At 43.0% G+C, this 19,354-nt stretch overlaps 1 protein-coding gene across 2 annotated transcripts in view; it reads left to right on the top strand.

Moving 5' to 3' along the window:
- The first annotated feature begins 2,423 nt into the window (after nt 1-2,423).
- The window catches only part of Nfkb1 (nuclear factor kappa B subunit 1), a 109,010-nt gene continuing 92,079 nt past the window's right edge, over nt 2,424-19,354 (top strand). Inside the window, exon 1 of one of the 2 annotated variants that reach the window (XM_028760382.1) lies at nt 2,424-2,832. The gene's annotated coding sequence lies outside the window, so the exon portion shown is untranslated. The remainder of the gene's footprint in view (nt 2,833-19,354) is intronic. The other variant, XM_028760383.1, reaches the window with a different exon arrangement.

Here is a 19,354-nt window from a genome sequence, read left to right on the forward strand (position 1 = left end):
ACACAGATACCTGCACCACACACACACCTGCACCACACAAACACCTGTACTACACAGACCCTTGCACCCACACAGACACCTCCACTCACACAGACACCCGTGCCACACAGATACCTCTACCGCACAGACACCTGCACTCACACAGACACCTGTGCCACTCAGACACCTGTGCTATACAAGCACCTGCAACACAGAGACACCTGTGCCACACAGACACACCTGTACTGCACAGACACCTGTGCTGCACAGGCACCTGCAACATACAAACACCTGTTCTACACAGACACCTGTGCCACACAGACACACCTGTACTGCACAGACACCTTTGCTGCACAGGCATCTGCAACACACAGACACCTGTTCTACACAGACACCTATGCCACACAGACACCTGTGCCACACAGACACCTGTGCTACACGCACCTGCACCACACAGACATCCGTACACACATATACATAGAATTTAAAATAAATCTTTTAATTTAAAGGCAAGTCTCCTTGGATTCAGATTAGAGGAAGCACAGGGAAGGAATGGATACAATATGACTGCAATATCTAAGGACTGTAATGCTGCAGCTAAGCCTAAGAGGCCAGGCATTGCCACAGCCGCCAGAGGCAGGGGCCAGGCAAAGGATTTCTGGGGAGTGTGGCCTTGGCAGCCACATCTTCATGTCAGACCTCTAGCCTCAAGGACTGGGAAGGGACAAATCCCCGACTTTGTGAATTTCTGTTGCCTCAGATATAGGAGCCTAGTCTACCTGCATCCCACACCAGCCTCTGATTGAAGTATATTCTGTGGGATCATTTTGAGCTTCGAGTTTAACTAGATACTTCTCAGTGATGAACAGTCTTCGACTTGTGTTCTCATGGTATATCCCACTGCCTCTAACTTTGTAACAATCTTATTTATATATGCCTTTGACAATGGGACTGCCACACCTTGCAGATTGTAGAGCTTTCCCGTCCCCACCTAGTCCATAGAGAAAAGACAAACACTTTTGTTGTTTCACTAGAGCTTTCAGGCTTTGTATTCATGTCAGCAGTGGAAAAAAAATCATTGCATATACATTCTATATAACAATGTGCTAAATCATAACAAGAACACAGTTCTCTCCCTCTCCCCCTCCTTCCCTCTCCCTCTCCCCCTCCTTCCCTCTCTCCTCCTCCTCCCTCCCACTCCCCCTCCCCCCTCTCTGACAGAGGGGGGAGGGGGAGGGGATGGGAAGGGGGAGGGGGAGGTCTGTATTTGTCACTTTCTATCACTGAACCTGGAGCTCAGCGGTTGGCTTTGTTGGCTAGTCAATGAGTTCCAGATCCAGCTGTCACTGCTGAGGTTACAGATGCCTCCACCTGCGATGACTTTAACATACAGAAATACTAAAGATCCCAATGACCACTCTATTGACTGATTTCCCAGGTCCGTAGGGCACAATTTCCAATGCCCCATACATAATAACAAAGCGTTTCCATCGTTATCTTCCATCTGTAGGAAGCCTCTGAACTCTAGACGGCAAAAAGGTCTCTGGAATCTAAATGAAATAGCTTTAAGGTTGAGTGTAGGGCTTTTTAAGGTCCCTTAAAGACTCTCTAATATACAGTGGGAGAAAAAAAAATCCGTGTTCCCGCAACAACATCCCACTGAGAAAGTTTTTATAACCTCATGGGTGGAAAGCTGCGTGGAGGGTTAAGTACCAAAATAAAACTGCATGCTGCCTCTCTGATTGATCCTGGCGGTTCAAAGTTGTATTTCCACTTGAACTCAGTAGTGAGACCCTGAACTCTGAAATGTGTTTCAAGTCAAAACTCACTTGGGAGCTCCCTAGCCCCAGGCTGTCATCCCTGGCCCAGGGAGGCACTATGCACAAAGAATAAAGAAGCTCAAATGCTCGCAAACGGTCATCAGTGAGAGGCCTCTCCAGAAAAAAAAAATAAAAAAAAAAAATAACTTCCCTCGAGCCGGATGAGGATTTATGAGCTGTGAACCAACACTATGGGTCTCACTGTCGTTATAATTCCATCCACAGCGATGATCACACAGGCCGGTCAATGCGCTGGGGCTGGTATAATTGAGAGGACTGAAGATTTCATCCAGACCCTATATAAGTTCATGGTTCTCTGGAGAGACCTCAGCTACGATCTCGAAATTCCGGTTCGCTCTGTGAAGAGATCTGAGTGTAGCCGAGACCCCCAGAGGAGGGAACATGCAGATGAGACTGACTTCTGTGCCCAGCGCGTGGGGACCAGGCCGGTCTCCCCTGGCCTCCAGCTGTCCGGGCCTGCCCTTGGGCTGCGGGCGCCTTCCGGGGGCGTCGCGGCGGCCGCGGGGCTTGGGGTTCGGGGCGCCAGGTCGGGGCGCGCGGGCTTCCCCCACCCCCGGCGGCGACCCCACCTCCCGCCCCCGCTGTGCGCGCGCGCGTGGGTCCGTCCGTCTGTCTGCTCTCTCGACGTCAGTGGGAATTTCCAGCCAGGAAGTGAGAGAGTGAGCGAGAGAGGACGAGAGAGAAGTACCGAGGCGAGCCGGGCAGGAAGAGGAGGTTTCGCCACCCGAGCAGCCCGGCAGCGCGCTGACGGCTTCCCGTGCCCTGCGCGCCCCCGGCCTGCCGCCGCCGCCGCCGCCGCCCTCAGCCTGCTCGCGGGCCGGCTCCAGCAGCGCAGGCCGGAGCTCAGGGCCCCGCCGCTCCCGGCCCGCCCCGCGCTTCTCCTCCCGCGCCGCAGCCATGGCGCGCCGCTGAGCCGCCGGCCCGCGCTCCGACCCCGCTCGGGCTCCCGCCGGTCCGCGCCGCCCCGCAGCGGGAGCCCGCAGGCGAGGAGAGGCCGCGCCGCACCTCCAGGGTAAGCCCCGGGGCAGGTAGGGGAACAGAGCCACCAGCTCTCCGCAGCGCCGGTGCAGCGGATCTCACCGGCTTGGGGCTCCCGGAGGGACCGGGGTGGGGGAGCCCCGGGCAGGAGTCGCGGAGCGCGCGGCCCCGGCTGCGGGGACAGGGCACATCCGCACTGGGCGGCCCCGAGGCCTTGCGGGCCGGCTGGCGGGGCCCTCGGCGTCTCCGCGAGGCGGGAACGGGAGGGGAACTCTTGCAAAGTTTTCGAAAGATGTACCCAAGCCCCTGCCGCGGGGGTGGGGTGGGGTGGTGGCGGCCAGGCTGAGATCCGCCACGGCAGAGGACAGACAGAAAGGTGCTTGGTGCAGTGCACAGCCAGATTTCACCAAAGGGCGGTCAGTGAACTGAAAGCAGAAGTGCCTGTCAGTCCTCCTGGCAGGCAAAGCCCTTCCCAGCTCCTAAGAACCGCAGGAGAGCCTGGGGTCCACTTAACCAATCTGTGATAGACATCCCCCTCCCCATACACACACACACACACACACACACACATAATGCATTCAGCTGCCAAATCTCAACATTGATTTTCAGAATATAAGGAGGGCCTCACACCGATTCTTCAGGCCTGGCATTTGAGAGAGAAATTACCTACTAAAAGCACCTTTTAGACTTTTGATTACGGGAAACTCTAGGATAATGGCACCATGTTTTGTGCCTGACTTCTAAAACAGAAAAAAAAAAGCCCCGATACAAATGACGCCTCTCCTACATGTAAGCTTTCTTCGGTCTTCTGAGACAGACCACCGATCTTGGCTCTGTGTATTGGTCTGGTCTAAAACTTAAATGGACAAATGATAAAAGATTTCATCATCTGGATTTAACCGGTTTTTATGGACCTTTAAAAGTAAAGGTCGACACTGCCGCTTTCTAAGTAATCATATTTAACTAAAATTTTCGTTGTTTTAGGGCTCATAACTGAGAACTGCTCGTGGTGTTTATTAACATTTAATAGCTGTGGCAGCTCAGACTGGTGGTTAATACTAAAGATGGAGATCGAGATATAGTTGGGTGGCTTTCTAGAGGAATCTTCAGCTGAGTGTTCTTGGGTGGCAAAAAAATGCATTAATGTTCGTCAGACCTTAGAAAGGGAAACTTGATTAAAGTAAGGTCCTTAGTGAAGTGGGTTTTTTTTCCCTGATTTTAATATTGTGCTTTCTAGAGATGGAGCCTCTTGCTGTTTGATGCACGAAAAATTATGTAAATTATTTACAGCGAAGTCCTATGCTTTGCATATGAACTTGAGAAGCCTGGAATTAAAAAGAGTTGCTTCCTGTTGCATTTAACATCTATCACCCCACTGGATGACTAAAAGAACACACATATTGATGGGAATGTGATCTTGGCAACTCTCTGGTCCATGTCGATACATCTGGGAGTCTCTTGCTAGCTTAGAGAAAATGTCTTCTTGGCTTAAGATACTAAGTAAACTTGAACACAAAAGAAGGCTCCTCTGTACACTTAATACTGGCACTAAGATACTATACTTGCCGGGAAACGCTAACCACTTCAAAACCAAAAGACTTTTAAAGAAAGTTGTTTAATCCTGTTAAAGGTTGGTGGCAACCTGATTATCTCTGTTATCTCTTATCTCTGTTCGGAAATTCAGCTGCATCTTGCATTCTTCACCAGGCAATTACCTGAGCTGTGTAGGTCGTAAATGTCCCTGTGTTTGAAAGCCAGTTAGTAAATACTGGCGTATACATACAAAAAACAGTCCTTCCCCTTTGTAAGCAATGCTTTGATCTTTCTGCTTCCTTTTTTACTTCTGCTCCTAAAACTAGCTCAGCCAGGCTGAGTGGCAGTGGGTTAAAGCCAGACCCGTTGGAAGCGAGCAGCGTCAGATTTAAATGGTGCTGTTCCTTTTCATGGTCCTTCAGATGAATGAGGCTGAGTGGAGAAGCTAGTATTTCTGTGGGCTGTTTTCACTACTTGCAGACTTCCAGATAACTGATGAAGTAAGCCGCTTCGTTGACGTTCGGGGATTGCTCATTGTGGTAGAGAGGCGTAGATAAAGACTTGGCAGCCACATGGACTGTGGATTATCATTCAATCACCAAGCCATGGTTTTACCTAATTTATTTATGAGGTATTCCCCTGCTCCGAAGAGGGGAAAGTTCTGGCTTCTAGGGAGAAGTGACCATTTATAACCTTTAATTAATTTGAGCTTGGGCAAAGAAAATAAAGTAGCTGGCATTTTAAAATAATAAGCTAAAATAATTGTCCCTCAGTTGCTATGTGGAGTCATTGCTTAGCCACACTAGAGATCACACCCAGGGCCTTGTGAATATTCTACTATACTTCCATATACCTACCTGTAGCCTTGCCATCAGGATTTTTGGAGAATGTATCTAAAATATGTTTTCTCCCTCTTCATCTAGCAGAATGTACCGCTAGATGTCGAGTTAGGGCACAGAGCTACTGTGTTAGGAAGTGTATCTGGAACACACGAGTTGAATCAAAAGAGTCAATCCTGTGTCTTGCTCTTCTTGTGTGGCAGACTGAGTCGGAATCCCATCCAGGAGATTGAATGTATGTGAATGGGTATCTGTGCAAAAGTTCTCGGGGATCTGTCCTCTGGAAGGAAGTTGTTTTGTTTGGATGACTTACCAGCTTTCTGCTTACAACATGAATTATATAAGGTAGTGTGGTTGTGTTAGAAGAAAAGGCCCTGGAGAAAGTCAAATAGAATTCTAGTGCTAGAAGACTCTAACATGCTTTGCACCTGCATTTCTGTCCGACTAAGGCTGATTGACAACCGGAGTGCTTTATTCTACTTCTGGTAATTGTGATTTGTGCTTTTGCACCTCTCGTCAGTACTGAACCCAGTTGTCGTGTTAGAGGTGAGCAGGTACAAGAGTTAGAACATATATATCCCAGCAGATGCCTTCTGTTGAAGCAGGGAGATTTGAGACTTTTAGCTAAGTGCAAGCACTCAGCCTCAGGGGGAATGCTTGGAAGAAGGGAGTCAATCTGGGAGAGGCTTGAAAACCACATAGTTTGGTAGAGTTAATAGTTCTTACCATTGTGCTGTTGCCTTAATGAGTATATATTGTCTCGTTGGGAAGAAAGCAGGGAGGGGGAGAGATGGAGAGATAGAGAAGATAGGAAGGAGGGAGGAAAAGAAAGAAGGAAGGAAGGAAAGAAGGAAGGAAGGGCATTCTTTTCCTCCCAATGGAATTGCTTTACCCATCTTGCTTCTGTATTGTCTGAGAGGATGTTCCTGGACACTAGTTAATCCTTTCAGATGAGATTGGGAGACCAACACATAGTTTAGAGAAGAAGATAAGGATAGTTCAAAGCCTGATATAAAATAGGACTTGGTAAAGATTGTGAAGTCAAGAGGAGAGAATATAGAGAAGACATTTGTTAGAGTATTAATCCTAAGTACTACATATTAAAATTTTTAAAATCTAATATGAAGCCATTACACTTTACATAGTAACTAACACAGATTTAATTATCAGTAATGTACATTTGAGAGGCTTTAATTTGTTGTTTGTTTTAAAAACTGGAATAATGATGTATATGTTTTAATTATCTAGTACAAATTACCTTCTGATGGTTTACGAAGTAAACTCCTAGGCCCCAAATTCCTAACCAGCTTTTAGTCTGATCCCTACTTCTTACAGATTGAAAGTATTTACAGACCTTATTTAACTGTAAAAACAACCCTGAATGTTCAAGAAAGATATAAATATTCTACAATGCATAGTCTTTAGAAGAACCTAAAATTGTTTTTTAAAAGAATAAAAGGCCGTTTGAAGGAGTAAGTTCTATAGTTCTAGCTAAAAGCAAGTAAAAGTGAATCTATACTGACAAGAAATCTCCAGCCCTTGTGCTGAGTCTGTTGGTACTTAGATGATACCTGATAAACAACTAAATCACATTAAATTGTTTTCGATATCTTGTTTTGACAGAGCCTTATCCTACAGGCAATGAGAAACATACTGTTCTTCTGGTAAGAGAGAAGCCCAAAACACAGTTTTTGCTCCCTGAGTACCATATTTTATGTAAGGTACATCCATGGTTTATTAGAGTGTGTAAATTATTAACAATTACCTACTGTTCTCTCTAAAAACAAAAAGAGGAAGCCTTTCATTCAAAAAGGGGATTTTATGAAAGGGAAAAGCATCTTTTTAATTTTAAAATTTTAGAGACATTCTCCAAGCAAGGTAATAAAGTAATCAGAGTGATTAAATTGCACTTACACAGGTAAAATGATTTGTGTGTGTATGTGTGTTTAACTTTTTGCAGATTTAGAACTTCTCTAAATTCCACTGAAACTAATTTCTGTGCTAGCGTCTCCAAAGTCTCCAAAAAGGGAACCAGTGCTAACAAAGATTGCTAACACGTATTCAAATCCATCAAGCAAAGCGTCTAAGCGAAGTATGGCCTCCAGAAGTGAGTGCTTGTCACTCATATCTGTGTCTGCTCCAGGGAACCAGATGGAAAGCCCTGGGAGACCTAGTGTGCGCCACTTTCACCTTGTGGTGACCTTGCAGATCGTAGAACCCTCACCTCTCACAAGTCAGCTCCACTTGTCCCTCAGCTGTAGCACTTTCAGGAAGTTGAGCTTGAAACTATACATCTGACCTCGTGTTTTTGACAGACTCGATTTATTCAATGAAATATGTGCCAGCCGGACTAGAAAGGAACAAGATGCCAGTCTCCATCCTGATGTCACTGTATTCAGAAAGGCTTAGGACAGGCTCCTTGGTTGCCCCCAGTTGTTGTTCTGGTCCTCTCCTCTCTTCATAATACTCATAAGCATATGTCCACATTGAGAAAACTTAACGTGTGTGTGTGTGTGTGTGTGTGTGTGTGTGTGTGTGTGTACAGCTAGTTAGTGGATATACTTAGCATCTATCTATATGGAGTGATATATAATATCACTATATGTGTATTTCGCCATATATTCATATGTATACATATTTAATCTTTTATTGTTGCCAACACACTCAAGAGAATTTAAGTGTTCGCATATGTACCCAGTTGTGTGGAAAGCTGTTTTTGCTGAAAGGGGCTATGAAAATGATCGTCAGCAGTTGTCAGTTAAAACTGTATACAACCCAAGCTCGCTGCCTGTGTCCTCCCTATAATGCTGCTACCTCAAAGCAGTATATTTAGGGCTCCATTGCGTGATCAACTCATCCTGCAGCTTCTGAATATATCTAGAATAAACAAAGCTATAACTTGTTTTAGCCACCGTGCTAGTCACGGATGTATGCATAGCCATACATATTAAACACTTAGTGGTTTTTTTCCTTCAATGTAAACCTGTTGATAAGTGAGGCTCAGTAGAGTCTCAGTATAGGCTTACTCTTTATAAACTTGAAGTAAGAAACTCTGCATCAGGTTGAGTGTCCTCTAGAGAAAGAAGTTAATATTTAAGGGGATGGATTGTTTGAATGAGTCTTATTTATTCAAAGAGCAAAAAGCTCCCAAATGATTACATTTGTTACATATCCTGTGGTTTGAACTAAACCTGCTCTGCCGTAGATCCACACGAGAGCACACCCACCCCTACTGTATCCCCTCTCAAGCCTCTCAGTGTGCAGAGAAGGAAAGTGGTAATGGTCTGTGTGTACTGATTGGCTGTCTGTCAAGCCCACCGCTCATTCTAATAGAAAAATAAATGACTGAATTGTCTTAGAAAACATGTCGTCAAAGACAAGAATTTTAGGAATGAGATAGTGACTCTTCCAGATATGTTAACACAAATCTCTGCCTCGTGTTTTAATGACTACTCTTCAGGATGTTTCCTAGCTGTTTGTTCTTAAACATGAGTTTCTTTGTAGTGCTAGCAAAGCCTGTGAAAGCTTACTTAAAGGCTTTAATGTCATTTTTGTTAAGGTGTGGGCATGGTACAGAGGACAACAGCATCCAGTACAAAGCTCTACCTATGGTGCACTTTTTTAATAATTACATTTATTAATTTAGTTTGTGGAAATCATGGGACAACTCGTAAGAGTCAGTTCTCTGCTTTCACTGCTTGGGTCTTGGAAATTGAACTCAGTCTGTAAGCCTTGGCGCCAAGTGCCTTTTCCTGGTGAGCCATCTCACCAGCCCTATGATGTACTTTTATGGCTTAGACATTTGAAGGAAGACGATATGGATGGATGGATGAAATGCGGATGGCCATTCACACGGGTGAAATTTACAGTAGAAAGGAAGACCCACACAAATGACGATGACGTTGAGAATAAAAATCAAGTCAAACCTAAGTTTGCCCTTTGGCTATTTATAAAAGTACTTATGAGAATATATAATACCAGTGGTTTGTATAAAACCAAAACTGAAAACAAATGTAAAATATAGGAAGTGGAATTTTTTTTTTTTTTAAAAAAAAGTGTATTCAGACTACTTCTTCCAGACCAGGTGAGAATCCTGGGAAGGACTTTCTAGAGGAGATGGGTTAAAGCGAACCTAAAATCCAGCTAGTTGAATACTCTATTTAAATACCTCATTTCTAATGCTTTGACTCCGTGGAGCATTGTAACTAGTCTGTGCAGGTGTCATTAAACCTCAGAGCCTTGAAAGATTTGGCCAAAACAGTGACAATGGAAACATAAACAAAGGTTTAGGGAGCACTCTCTGTAATGTTAAATCTTGGACGTAGAAATAAAATCATCTAGAAGGTGAATCAGAATTCTAGAAAAATGGCTAAGTTATGAACGTCATGGTTGAAAGGGGAGGGTCATGATGAAGAGTTGTTGCCTGTGAGGAGGTGTTTGTGGGCGTTTCGTCTCGTCCATCCTGTTCAGAAACTGCTAACACTGGAGCTGGGGATACAGCGTGCCCACGCCCAGGTACTTGCCGATCATGCCCAAGACCATGGCTCGTTATGCACAGGACTGTTCCACACACTACACTAAAAAAAAGAGTCATTTCCCCTCTTCTAAGAAACCTTCTAAGTAAATATCGCTGTGCTTGGGAAATTAAAATCAAAAGCATGGTATCTGGCAATAACTAAATATCTCCCATTGTTCTCGTGCTAATTGTAGCACTCATTTGGTGCAATATAGCTTCTCTCTGTGTGTTTACCCAGTTCCCCCATTGAAAACATTCAATTCAATTTCAACAAGCACAGCATTAAAATATTTCCTGATTATTTAAGAGAACTGCATGCTTGGTCATTTACCCTGCAATTATGGGGTTTGTTTTTTTTTGTTTTTTCCTGATGGGTGGGGAAAACACCCTCCTTCTCTTGGAAAGTCTGCCGTGATAGCCAGACAGGACTTAGTCCAAGCTGCTGTTGAGGTAGTTTAATCCCACGTTGCAATAGACGATGTTGTTATAGGCAATGTGTGTGCACTTACTACATACGCCTGCTAAACAGAAGTGGGATGGCCATTGGGACAAATCACAGAAAACAGGGTTCTGTCGCTCAGACGCCACAGCAGCTCCACAGAGGTGCTCCCACCAGTATACCAGTTTAAATATCTCACACCCCTCTCCTCTCACGCCCGGTCCTTCTACACATGAGGGGACACCATTGCTGTCCCTCTGTGCTGTTCTACAGGCTTCTCTCTCACACAGTCTAACAGCCCTTCCTTCCTAAACCTCACTTTCTCCTTCAGTTGCTCCTAGAGTCTCTTGATCTGCAGCCTCAGCTGGAGCCCATGCCTCCTGCTGGATTTCTGGCTTTAGCTTCTTCCCCGTCTCCTAAGCCAGTGCCCTGCGTCTGGCGCCTTAGCCCTGGCTTCATAGCTACTTTCTCTACTCTGAGGTAAATCACTCTTGTCTTTACAGCTCTCCTCACCTCCCTAATTCCTCATTCATCTTCTAATCCTCAAGTCATCCATACCGAGTTCCAGTGCCCCACCCCCAAACCCCAACCCCCTGAAACTTGCTCTCCTTAATACATTTGCAAGAGAGGATTTTCTTTTGTGCTCACCCTACTGGTTGCTCAACCTTAGGCTGGGCTCAGAGCCTTCATTGCTCTGTTACCTGTCTCCCTGTAAGGGATTACTTGGCCATTTTGTGTTCTCTTGACTTATGTATTTTTAAACAAAACATGATGAGTATAATAGGCAGGGGTTGTTTTATTTAGTTTTTATTTGCATAGCACTCTTTCTGTTTGCTGAAGGAACAAGTAACGAAGCAAAATGATTAAGAAGTTGTGTTCCCCACTAAGCTGTGTGACTTCCAATACATAAGTTAATTTCCTTGGGTCCTGTTTTCTCTCTAGGAGGGAGGGGAGGAGAAGGAAGGAGGAAGGGAGGGGGGGAGGGAGGGAGGGAGGGAGGGAGGGAGAGAGAGAGAGAGAGAGAGAGAGAGAGAGAGAGAGAGAGAGAAACAGAGTTATAGCTAGACTGTATGAATATCTACCTCTAAAGAAGTTAGGCTTTGTGCTTGTCATTGCATGGAATAGAAGACCTCAGATTTTCTCGCCATCTTGATGTAACAGAAAGTAAACAGAAAGGGCATAAGTGTGCATGGAGCCAGTTCTTGATGTTCAATGACTCTATAAAGAACGGTTGGTTGTGTGGATAGTGGGTTACTTTTTTGGTCCTGACAGTAGATGTTTTGGGGCTCTATCATGCAGTTATTAACTAGTTTCTTACATTTAACTTATGCAAAGAAAACTATGGCAAATTTGAGACAGACATTGAATATAAAATTCAGTATTTGAGTCTAAGTCGACTCCAGTTTGGAAGAAAAAAAAAGAGAGACAGTAGCGATGGAGTGAGCCTCATCTGTCACAGAAGGAATGCAGCTCTAAACGTGATACTGACAAAAACCATAAGCTCATCACTGGGAATATGACCAGAAGGTAAATAACAGACGCATCAGGGTGAGGGTGGGAGGAGAGAGGGAAGCCAGCTTTTGCTTATTCTAGCAGTCGTCTTAAAAGTTCTTTTTCTTCCTCCCTCCTGGCTTTCATACAGCAGAAGTGGTAAGTGCAAAGCATATACGATAGGTACAGTGTACAGGACACTCTGTTTACGCTTCAGGAGATGATTGAGTGCAGCTGATGGATGTAGAGTTTTAGCCTTACAGAAGCAGTTCGTTTGAGGAGCCATCAAGTCCTCGTGTGCCAGGTACTTAGAAATACAATACTGACCAGAAGGAAGTACGTACCCAAATGGAGTTTAGGTTAATGGAATGTTTCTAGTTTTATATTTCCCTCTCGATATTAGTCTCTCTAAAGCCTGAAGAACTGAATAACTAAGAAAGTGTCCAGATAATGGAGGAGTATCATTAGTGATTTCTCTTAGAGTGAGCGTACTTAGCCTTGGTGGAAGTCAAAAAGTAGCATATTGCTGGCCCCTCAGAATTCCTTCTTCTGAGGTCCCCTCAACCCTCATCTAAGTGACACCGCCCATGGCTCTTGGGTATGAACGTTGGTCCTGTCATTCACATTCATCCTCACCAGACAGTAAATCAAGGCATGGCAACACATGCCAGAGGAGGCAGAAGCAGGTTTGTGACATCAAGTCTAGCCTAGGCTACATGATAAAATATGTCAAAAAACAACAGCAATAACTACAGCTAAACCGAACCAACCCCAAATCCCCACAAAACAGCTAATACTCCTGAGTAGCCAATGGCCTAAATGTCAACTCATTCCAGATTTTCCCCCTAAACAAAATCTGTTCTTAAAAAAAAAAAACTTAAAATGTGAGTAAAACCGCGAAACAAATCACATATTCACTTTAACTCATCATTTATGAGTTAAAGAAAAATTTTGCTTATTTAAGCAGGGTAATGGAGGGCACTGAGAAGCATGACACACAGGAGAGAGACATCTTCACTCCTGACCTCAGCTGTGATGGGGAAAGGCAGCCTCGTCCTCCTTGGCCGTGTATTATACATTGGCATCTGTGTGCAGTCAGCAGTCTTCAGTACTGACAGGGCTTAGATTCCAGGGCCGAATGAGCCATGTGTGGACCCTACCTTTGTTGCTGGTAAATCATTGTACCTTTGTGTGTATGCCTGGAAAGTCTTCGCTTCGGTTGTTCCCTCAAGGATACCATGTCTCACTCCAACCTGGCTGTGCCTGTATCTACAGAACCAAACTTGCTGGTTCACACAATAAATCCTTTCTTTTAGAACATAGGGGTTGGGAATGTAGGTTATTGGTAGAACACTCACCAACTATGTTCAAGGCTGTGGACTCAAGCTCCAACACCATAAAATGAGACATCCTTCTTCCCCCCCCCACCCCCACCCAAAGAAAAACCTCTGAAAGACATATATTATGGTTGTTGGTTTTTTTTTTGAGGGTTTTTGAGGATCTATAAAATAAATATCCAAGGTATGTCAGCTCATTCAGAATCAACACAAGTGGCTTGGTTTCTAGTTAATAATCCATAAAGTCAACATCTCCCTCAGTCTGGAGATGTGTCTAACAGAGTACTCAACAGGAGATCAGACATCACAATTAAATCCTGTTCTGCATGTTTTTGGGGAAGAAGAACTCTGTGCATTTAGGCATGGGAAACAGATCTCCAGAACACAGTCCAATAGACAAATGAGCAGAGGCCTTGATTTGATATTTACAAGGAAAACTAGGCAGGGCTGACTTCAATTATAAGATAAAAGTTTTAATCTGATTTACTACAGTCCTTAGAGACCTTCCATAGCTCTACAAACTTATCCCAGCAGGACTGAGCCCTCTCTGATTCTACTAAAAATAAAATTTTACTTAGAATGGAATCTGCCATTTTGGTATAAATGACACTTAATTACCCTATGATTAAAAAATGTCCCAAACATCCTTTTGATCCCATGGATGTTAGTCAGCTATGATTAAAACACAACCACAGGCAAAGATTTATTTCTTATGGACTATGTTGGCACGCACTCTAGTCACTGTGCTAAGGCATTCCTGTCTCCTTGGTGACAGTGAACATGACATAGCAAGACATTAGGTGTTTCTTTCAGACAGGAGAATCTGGCTATGTGTATTTACTTATTTTTATTCAGAGGATTTTCCCCTTCCTACCACTATGTTGGCTTAACTACATATATTTGAGTAGTTTGATACTATCTTTCTGTCACTAGTTTTTCTGGGGGTGTTTTTTTTTTCTGAATATTATATTTAAGTTATTCACCAGCTTTCTGTCACTATAACAAATACCTGGGTTAATTAACATATAAAGAAAAAAGGTTTAGTTGATGGGTTTTGGAGGTTCCAGTCTACCAGTCTGTTACCACAAAGTCCACCATGACAGTGTGTCATGGCCAGAGCCTAGCTAAGCATAACTACCTGCTCATCAGTCAGGAAGCAAAGGGAAAGAGAACTGGTTGAGGTCCCACAACATCCTTCAAGGAGGTATCCTAGTAAAACACTTCTTCCCAGGAGAAACCCCCTGTTAGCCATGCCTTTAACATGTGAACTGCTTGGGGGCTCCTGTTCAGTTAACAGTTTTCATTCTGCATACTTTCTCTGAGATTTCCTGAGACTTGATTTATGGCCTGGTGTTTTGTCTGTCTTTGTGAGTGTTCTGCTTGCATCCCTACAAAACACAAATGGCCAATGTGGTATTAAGGGTAGTAGGCCTTTAAGAGGTCATGAGGTCATAGGGCATACTCTTCCCCTGACATGAATAGGATTATACAGGGACTTGATGAAGGAGGGTCATCCCCTCTCACTCTTCTACCTTTTACTGTGTGACAATAGAGTGATTGTTTCCTCTACAGGATACATGCCTCATGGAGGTGCTTTGACCTCGGACTTCTTGCCTCCAGAGCTATGAGAAATAAACTTGTTTTTTTATAAGCTACCCAGACTCAAGAGTTCTGTAATAATTGTACAGACATATGAAGGTAGTTAGTCGTGTTTGTAGTCAGTACTGAAAGACGAAAGTTGAAAACTTCCACTATACTTGTGGATTTCTGTTTCTTCCACAAGTGTTTAGGTCTACCACTTTCTGCTTCATGTATTTTGGAGACCTATTAATAAGTGCATGCATGTGGAGGTCATTATTTTTAGCCAGGCCCAGTGGTACACACCTATATAGTTTCAACACTCAAGATCTAGAGGCAGGGGGTTTGCTATGAGTGTAAACCCAGCAACAGGTACTTATAGAGAACCTGTCACAAAACAACAAAATTATTATTGCTCATTGATGAGCCTGACCCCTTTATTCTTATGTATGTCCACCCTTGCTCTTGGTAATATTCCATCCCCTGGTCTTCTTTATTGGAGATTATGATATAGACTGCTTCCCTGTGTTTAGTATTTGTGTGTTATTAGCACAGTATCTAGGCTTCTGCTTTTAAACACTTTGTGTCTTTCATTTTAATGTGTAATTCGTAGGAAAAGCATTTTCTTGGGTCTTGCTTTTCCTGTACTGTTTGACATATCTGCTTTTTATAGCTGAGGTTATTTTATCGGTATTTAATATTATGCCACCTCTTTTTTATCCACATTCTGTCTTTTGTTGTCATCTTTTAAATGAAATAAGTATAGGACTTGAAGAGTTCCATTTAATCTCCTTTCTGGTGGTTCTATAAAACGGTGGCTTTCTGCAGTAGGACTTTCTGCATCCTATGTCTACAGTGAATGAAGCACTGTGTACTCAATGATTTGGTCTGTTCTTTGATTTGTTATCTCTCTGCTAGTGCTGTTAGACCTTTGCCCTCCAGGGGTTCAGTATACTCCAGAATATATTGTGTTGTTCAATGTGTTTGTTGTACAATATGTTTGAACATACTGTAAAGCAAAAGTCCCGTGTGCCCACACCTTTATCACTGGAAGTGTTTTCCTTGTTTTCTGTAGGTCCAAAGCTATCTCGTTTCCCTTCACCACAAAGATCTGCTCTTAACAGGTCCTTAGTCATTTCTACAAGTTATGAATTCTCTCAGCTCTGCTTTATTAGAAAATGTCAGTTCACCTTTATTTTCAAAGCCATGTGCACTTGCAGTACATTCTGTACCAGTGCCTTTTGGTCTAGCCCGGAGCTACCATTGCATTATCTTTCAGCTTCTGCTATTGGATGCTAACTCAGCCCCCTGCCCATTGCCTTATTTGCTGCTCTCCCTTACATATGTATGTAAGTATTTATAGATACCATGACCTTGTCCCTTCATCTATGGGTAGTTTTTAACTTAGGGTCATTTCTTAACATTTTGTGGTTTTGGTTGGTTGGTTTTTTTTTTTTTTTTTGACACAAGAGCTTTCTACTTAGCCAACATTTTATGCTTTTCTCTTTATCAAACATGGAGATTTAAATTTTTGAATATATGGATAGAAAAGTCTGTCTGGTGGAATTTCATTTCAGTTCTAAGATTAACTTATATTCATTAAAAAGTCTTTGTATTTTTGCTGCTGAATTCTTTTGTGAGCTGTTTTAAAGTCAGTAGCTATGAAGTTCATCATTCTGTCTCCTGGGACAAAGGTACCTGCTTCTTTGTAGGCTTCAACATTTGTATGGTTCATTATAGATATCATAATGTTTACATGTTTTTCTTTTATTCAGGGTTGAGTTTTGTCCTAAAAGGCCTTACTAAGGTGCATTTAAATGTGCCCTTATTTTAAGATGTGTTCTCAACTTTCATAACATGGTTTTTCTCTAGACTGCTATAACCACACATGTTCAGAAAGTTTACTGGTATCTCTTCAACCCAGATGACTGTGCCCACAGTGTCTCTCAGCTCTGTATGGCCTCTGTAGTCTTTATCTTATAAATGTAGATCATTTATAGCCCAACAGCTCCTTTCCACTGAGCTTTTGGGATCTTTGTTAGTATTTCCTTGAAGAGCAAAGGTGGCCCGATGGTAGTTCTGAGGCTTTGCATGTATGCCGTTTCTCTGACCAGTGAGATCACTGCTCTTTATTTGAACTCTGCTTCCTGTGGCCTGGATTAGAAAGTGCCCTCAGTCAGAAGGTGAGCTCAGAGCTCACTTAAACTGTGCAGCCTGTATCTCTTGTTCAGTGTCTTAGGCTGTTGGTGTGTTTCATAATTACATATGAATATGGCAAGATCAAATAGTGGTTAATCTATAATGGCTGAAATTTGATTTGTGTGGAATTGTAAAGAATTTTTTAATTCACGTGTAATATTTGTAACATGCTATTACCCTTTTGAAATACATTATTCCAGGGCATTTATGTATTCAACGTGTTAGCTAGCTAGAATTTCTCTACAGTTTTGTTTTGAAACTTTCTCATCTTCCCAGAAGAATGCCTTGAATATGGTAAATGATGACTCTATTTCCAGTCTTCACTCACTCCCTTGGCCTCTGGCAAACAATCATGTGCTCCTCTTCCTAAGAATTTACCTGTTCTTGATATTTAATGTGGAGGGAATCATGTATAGGTGATCGACCCTTTCTGTCTGGTTTCAATATAAATCATTTAGTCTATTGGTTTTGAAATACAAAAATCAAAACTCCCACTTCTGATTGTAAGGCACCCATTCATTTAAGGAGACTGTAAAATATATATGTAAAGTTAAGTTGCATTGCAGCAGTGGATTGTAGTGCCAAACCACCAAGAAATGTTATAGACCTTATACAGACTAGAGTGATAACAGTGGAAGAGAAAATACAGGTTTTATGGTAGACGCTGATTTTAAGTACCACTCTGCAGAATACACAATATTTAAGTAGGATAGTATCTTGAGATGTGAAGAGATGTACAAGGTAGAAATGACATGGCACTGTTAAATTTGTGTGTGTGTGTGTGTGTGTGTGTGTGTGTGTGTGCAGTAAGTATTCACATGTGTAGAGGTCAAAGAACAGTTTTGGAAGCTGGTTCTTTCCTTCTAGCATGTGAGTTCCAAGGATTAAACTGAGGTCCTTGGGCTTAGCAGCAAGTATTTTTACCTGCAGAGCCATCTTGCTGGCCAAGCAATACATCTTTAAATGATTGATTTCCCTATAGTGTTTGTGTTGGAACATGGTGATAGTTGTGATGCTTATGTATATAATATAATATAAGATAATATAATATAATATAATATAATATAATATAATATAATATAATATAATATAATATAGTACAATCATATGCTGAGTACTTGGTCTTTGGACTTTATTGTGTAAAGTACCTGGCAATGATCTGAAAGACACTTAAGCAGGAAGACACTCTGCCATGGGGGAGAGCAGTAGAAAAGCTGTTTCTGTCAGAGTGAGGTAGGTAATAAGGTCTGCCCTAGGGTGTGATCATGGACATAGAAATTGAGTGTACATGTAGGAAACAGCGTGAGAAAAGAAGTGCGACAAGACTATGAACTGCATTGGTTGGAGAAGGCTACACCTGCAAAAATGAGAAAGTCAGGAGTGGGCTTGCTGTCGAGAAACACTGTAGACATTAGAGTTGTTGGGATTTCATGTATCATTAACTTGGTTTATAATGGCATCATTATTAAAGCTGACAGTGGCTCACTACTGTGTACACATTGACAGTCTTATCAGTTCTAGTCATGTACTTATGTCACCGGGTTTGGGCTCATATCTTGGATATCTTTGTTTTTCTTTTTTTGGCTTGTTTTTGCTCCTTTTTTTAAAAAAAAATTATTTATTTATTTATTTTTTGTTCAGTTGGAAATTCAGTAACCAACGGAGAAAAGCCAGTACAAAGTACACTGTGACTAAGAGTGTAATTAAAGTTATGATACTAAATTGCCAAGATAATTAACCCATGCCCCACATGCCCTCTGTTCCTGTGACACTGACGAAGCTGCATTGTTTAGACGGCTGTCTCTCTGTTTACTAACTGTTCACATTGGCTAGCCTTTCCTGCGAGATAAAGCACAAAGAAGCACATAGAAACCCAGACATGCCTCATTTCTCGTAACCCTGTGACTGTGTGTGGTGATCTGTGTGGCTGATCTGTGAAGTTCTTCAGCTGCTCTGCCACTGCGGGCTCAGCCTGGGAAGTCTTGGCTTAGCCCTGTTTCTTTTCTATTCCACATGTGGGTTCTCATCCTCCACTGGGCCTGCCAGGCCTTCCCCTTCCAGGAAAGAAAATCCAGTCATTGCATGGCTTCTTGAAACCCATGTTCATGACTCATTTCTGCATCTTCCTATTGGTCAGTGCCTGCCATGGGCCTGACAACATTCAAGGAGCAGAGATGTCAACTTTATTGTCCCTGTGTTGTGAGGGATATAAAACAGCAGTGGCCATTGTTTTGAGCCAACCACAGCTATAAGCTCTGAGTTCAGACTATGCCACTCTTGTGTGATTTTGTTTCTTTGGAAACTGATAGGGAAGAAAACTGATTTCTGATGGGTTAATGAAGGGCAGGAAACATCTGGGCAACATTTCAAACATGATTTCCCTATGATACAGACCATGGCATACACAAGTACCACAGATCTACTCCTGGCAGCCCTGTAAATGATACTCACACATATTTTAATTTTTAGTTTAGTTAACTGTGGCTTTTGAGAGTCTCTCTCTCTCTCTCTCACTCTCTCTCTCTCTCTCTCTCTCTTCCCCCCATCTCCCTCTCTCCCTCTCTCCCTCTCCCTCCCCCTCTCCCTCCCCCTCCCTCTCTCCCTCTCTCCCTCTCTCTCTCCCT

Source organism: Grammomys surdaster, unplaced genomic scaffold (assembly GCF_004785775.1).
Source record: "Grammomys surdaster isolate TR1022 unplaced genomic scaffold, NIH_TR_1.0 126531, whole genome shotgun sequence".
Taxonomy (NCBI): domain Eukaryota; kingdom Metazoa; phylum Chordata; class Mammalia; order Rodentia; family Muridae; genus Grammomys; species Grammomys surdaster.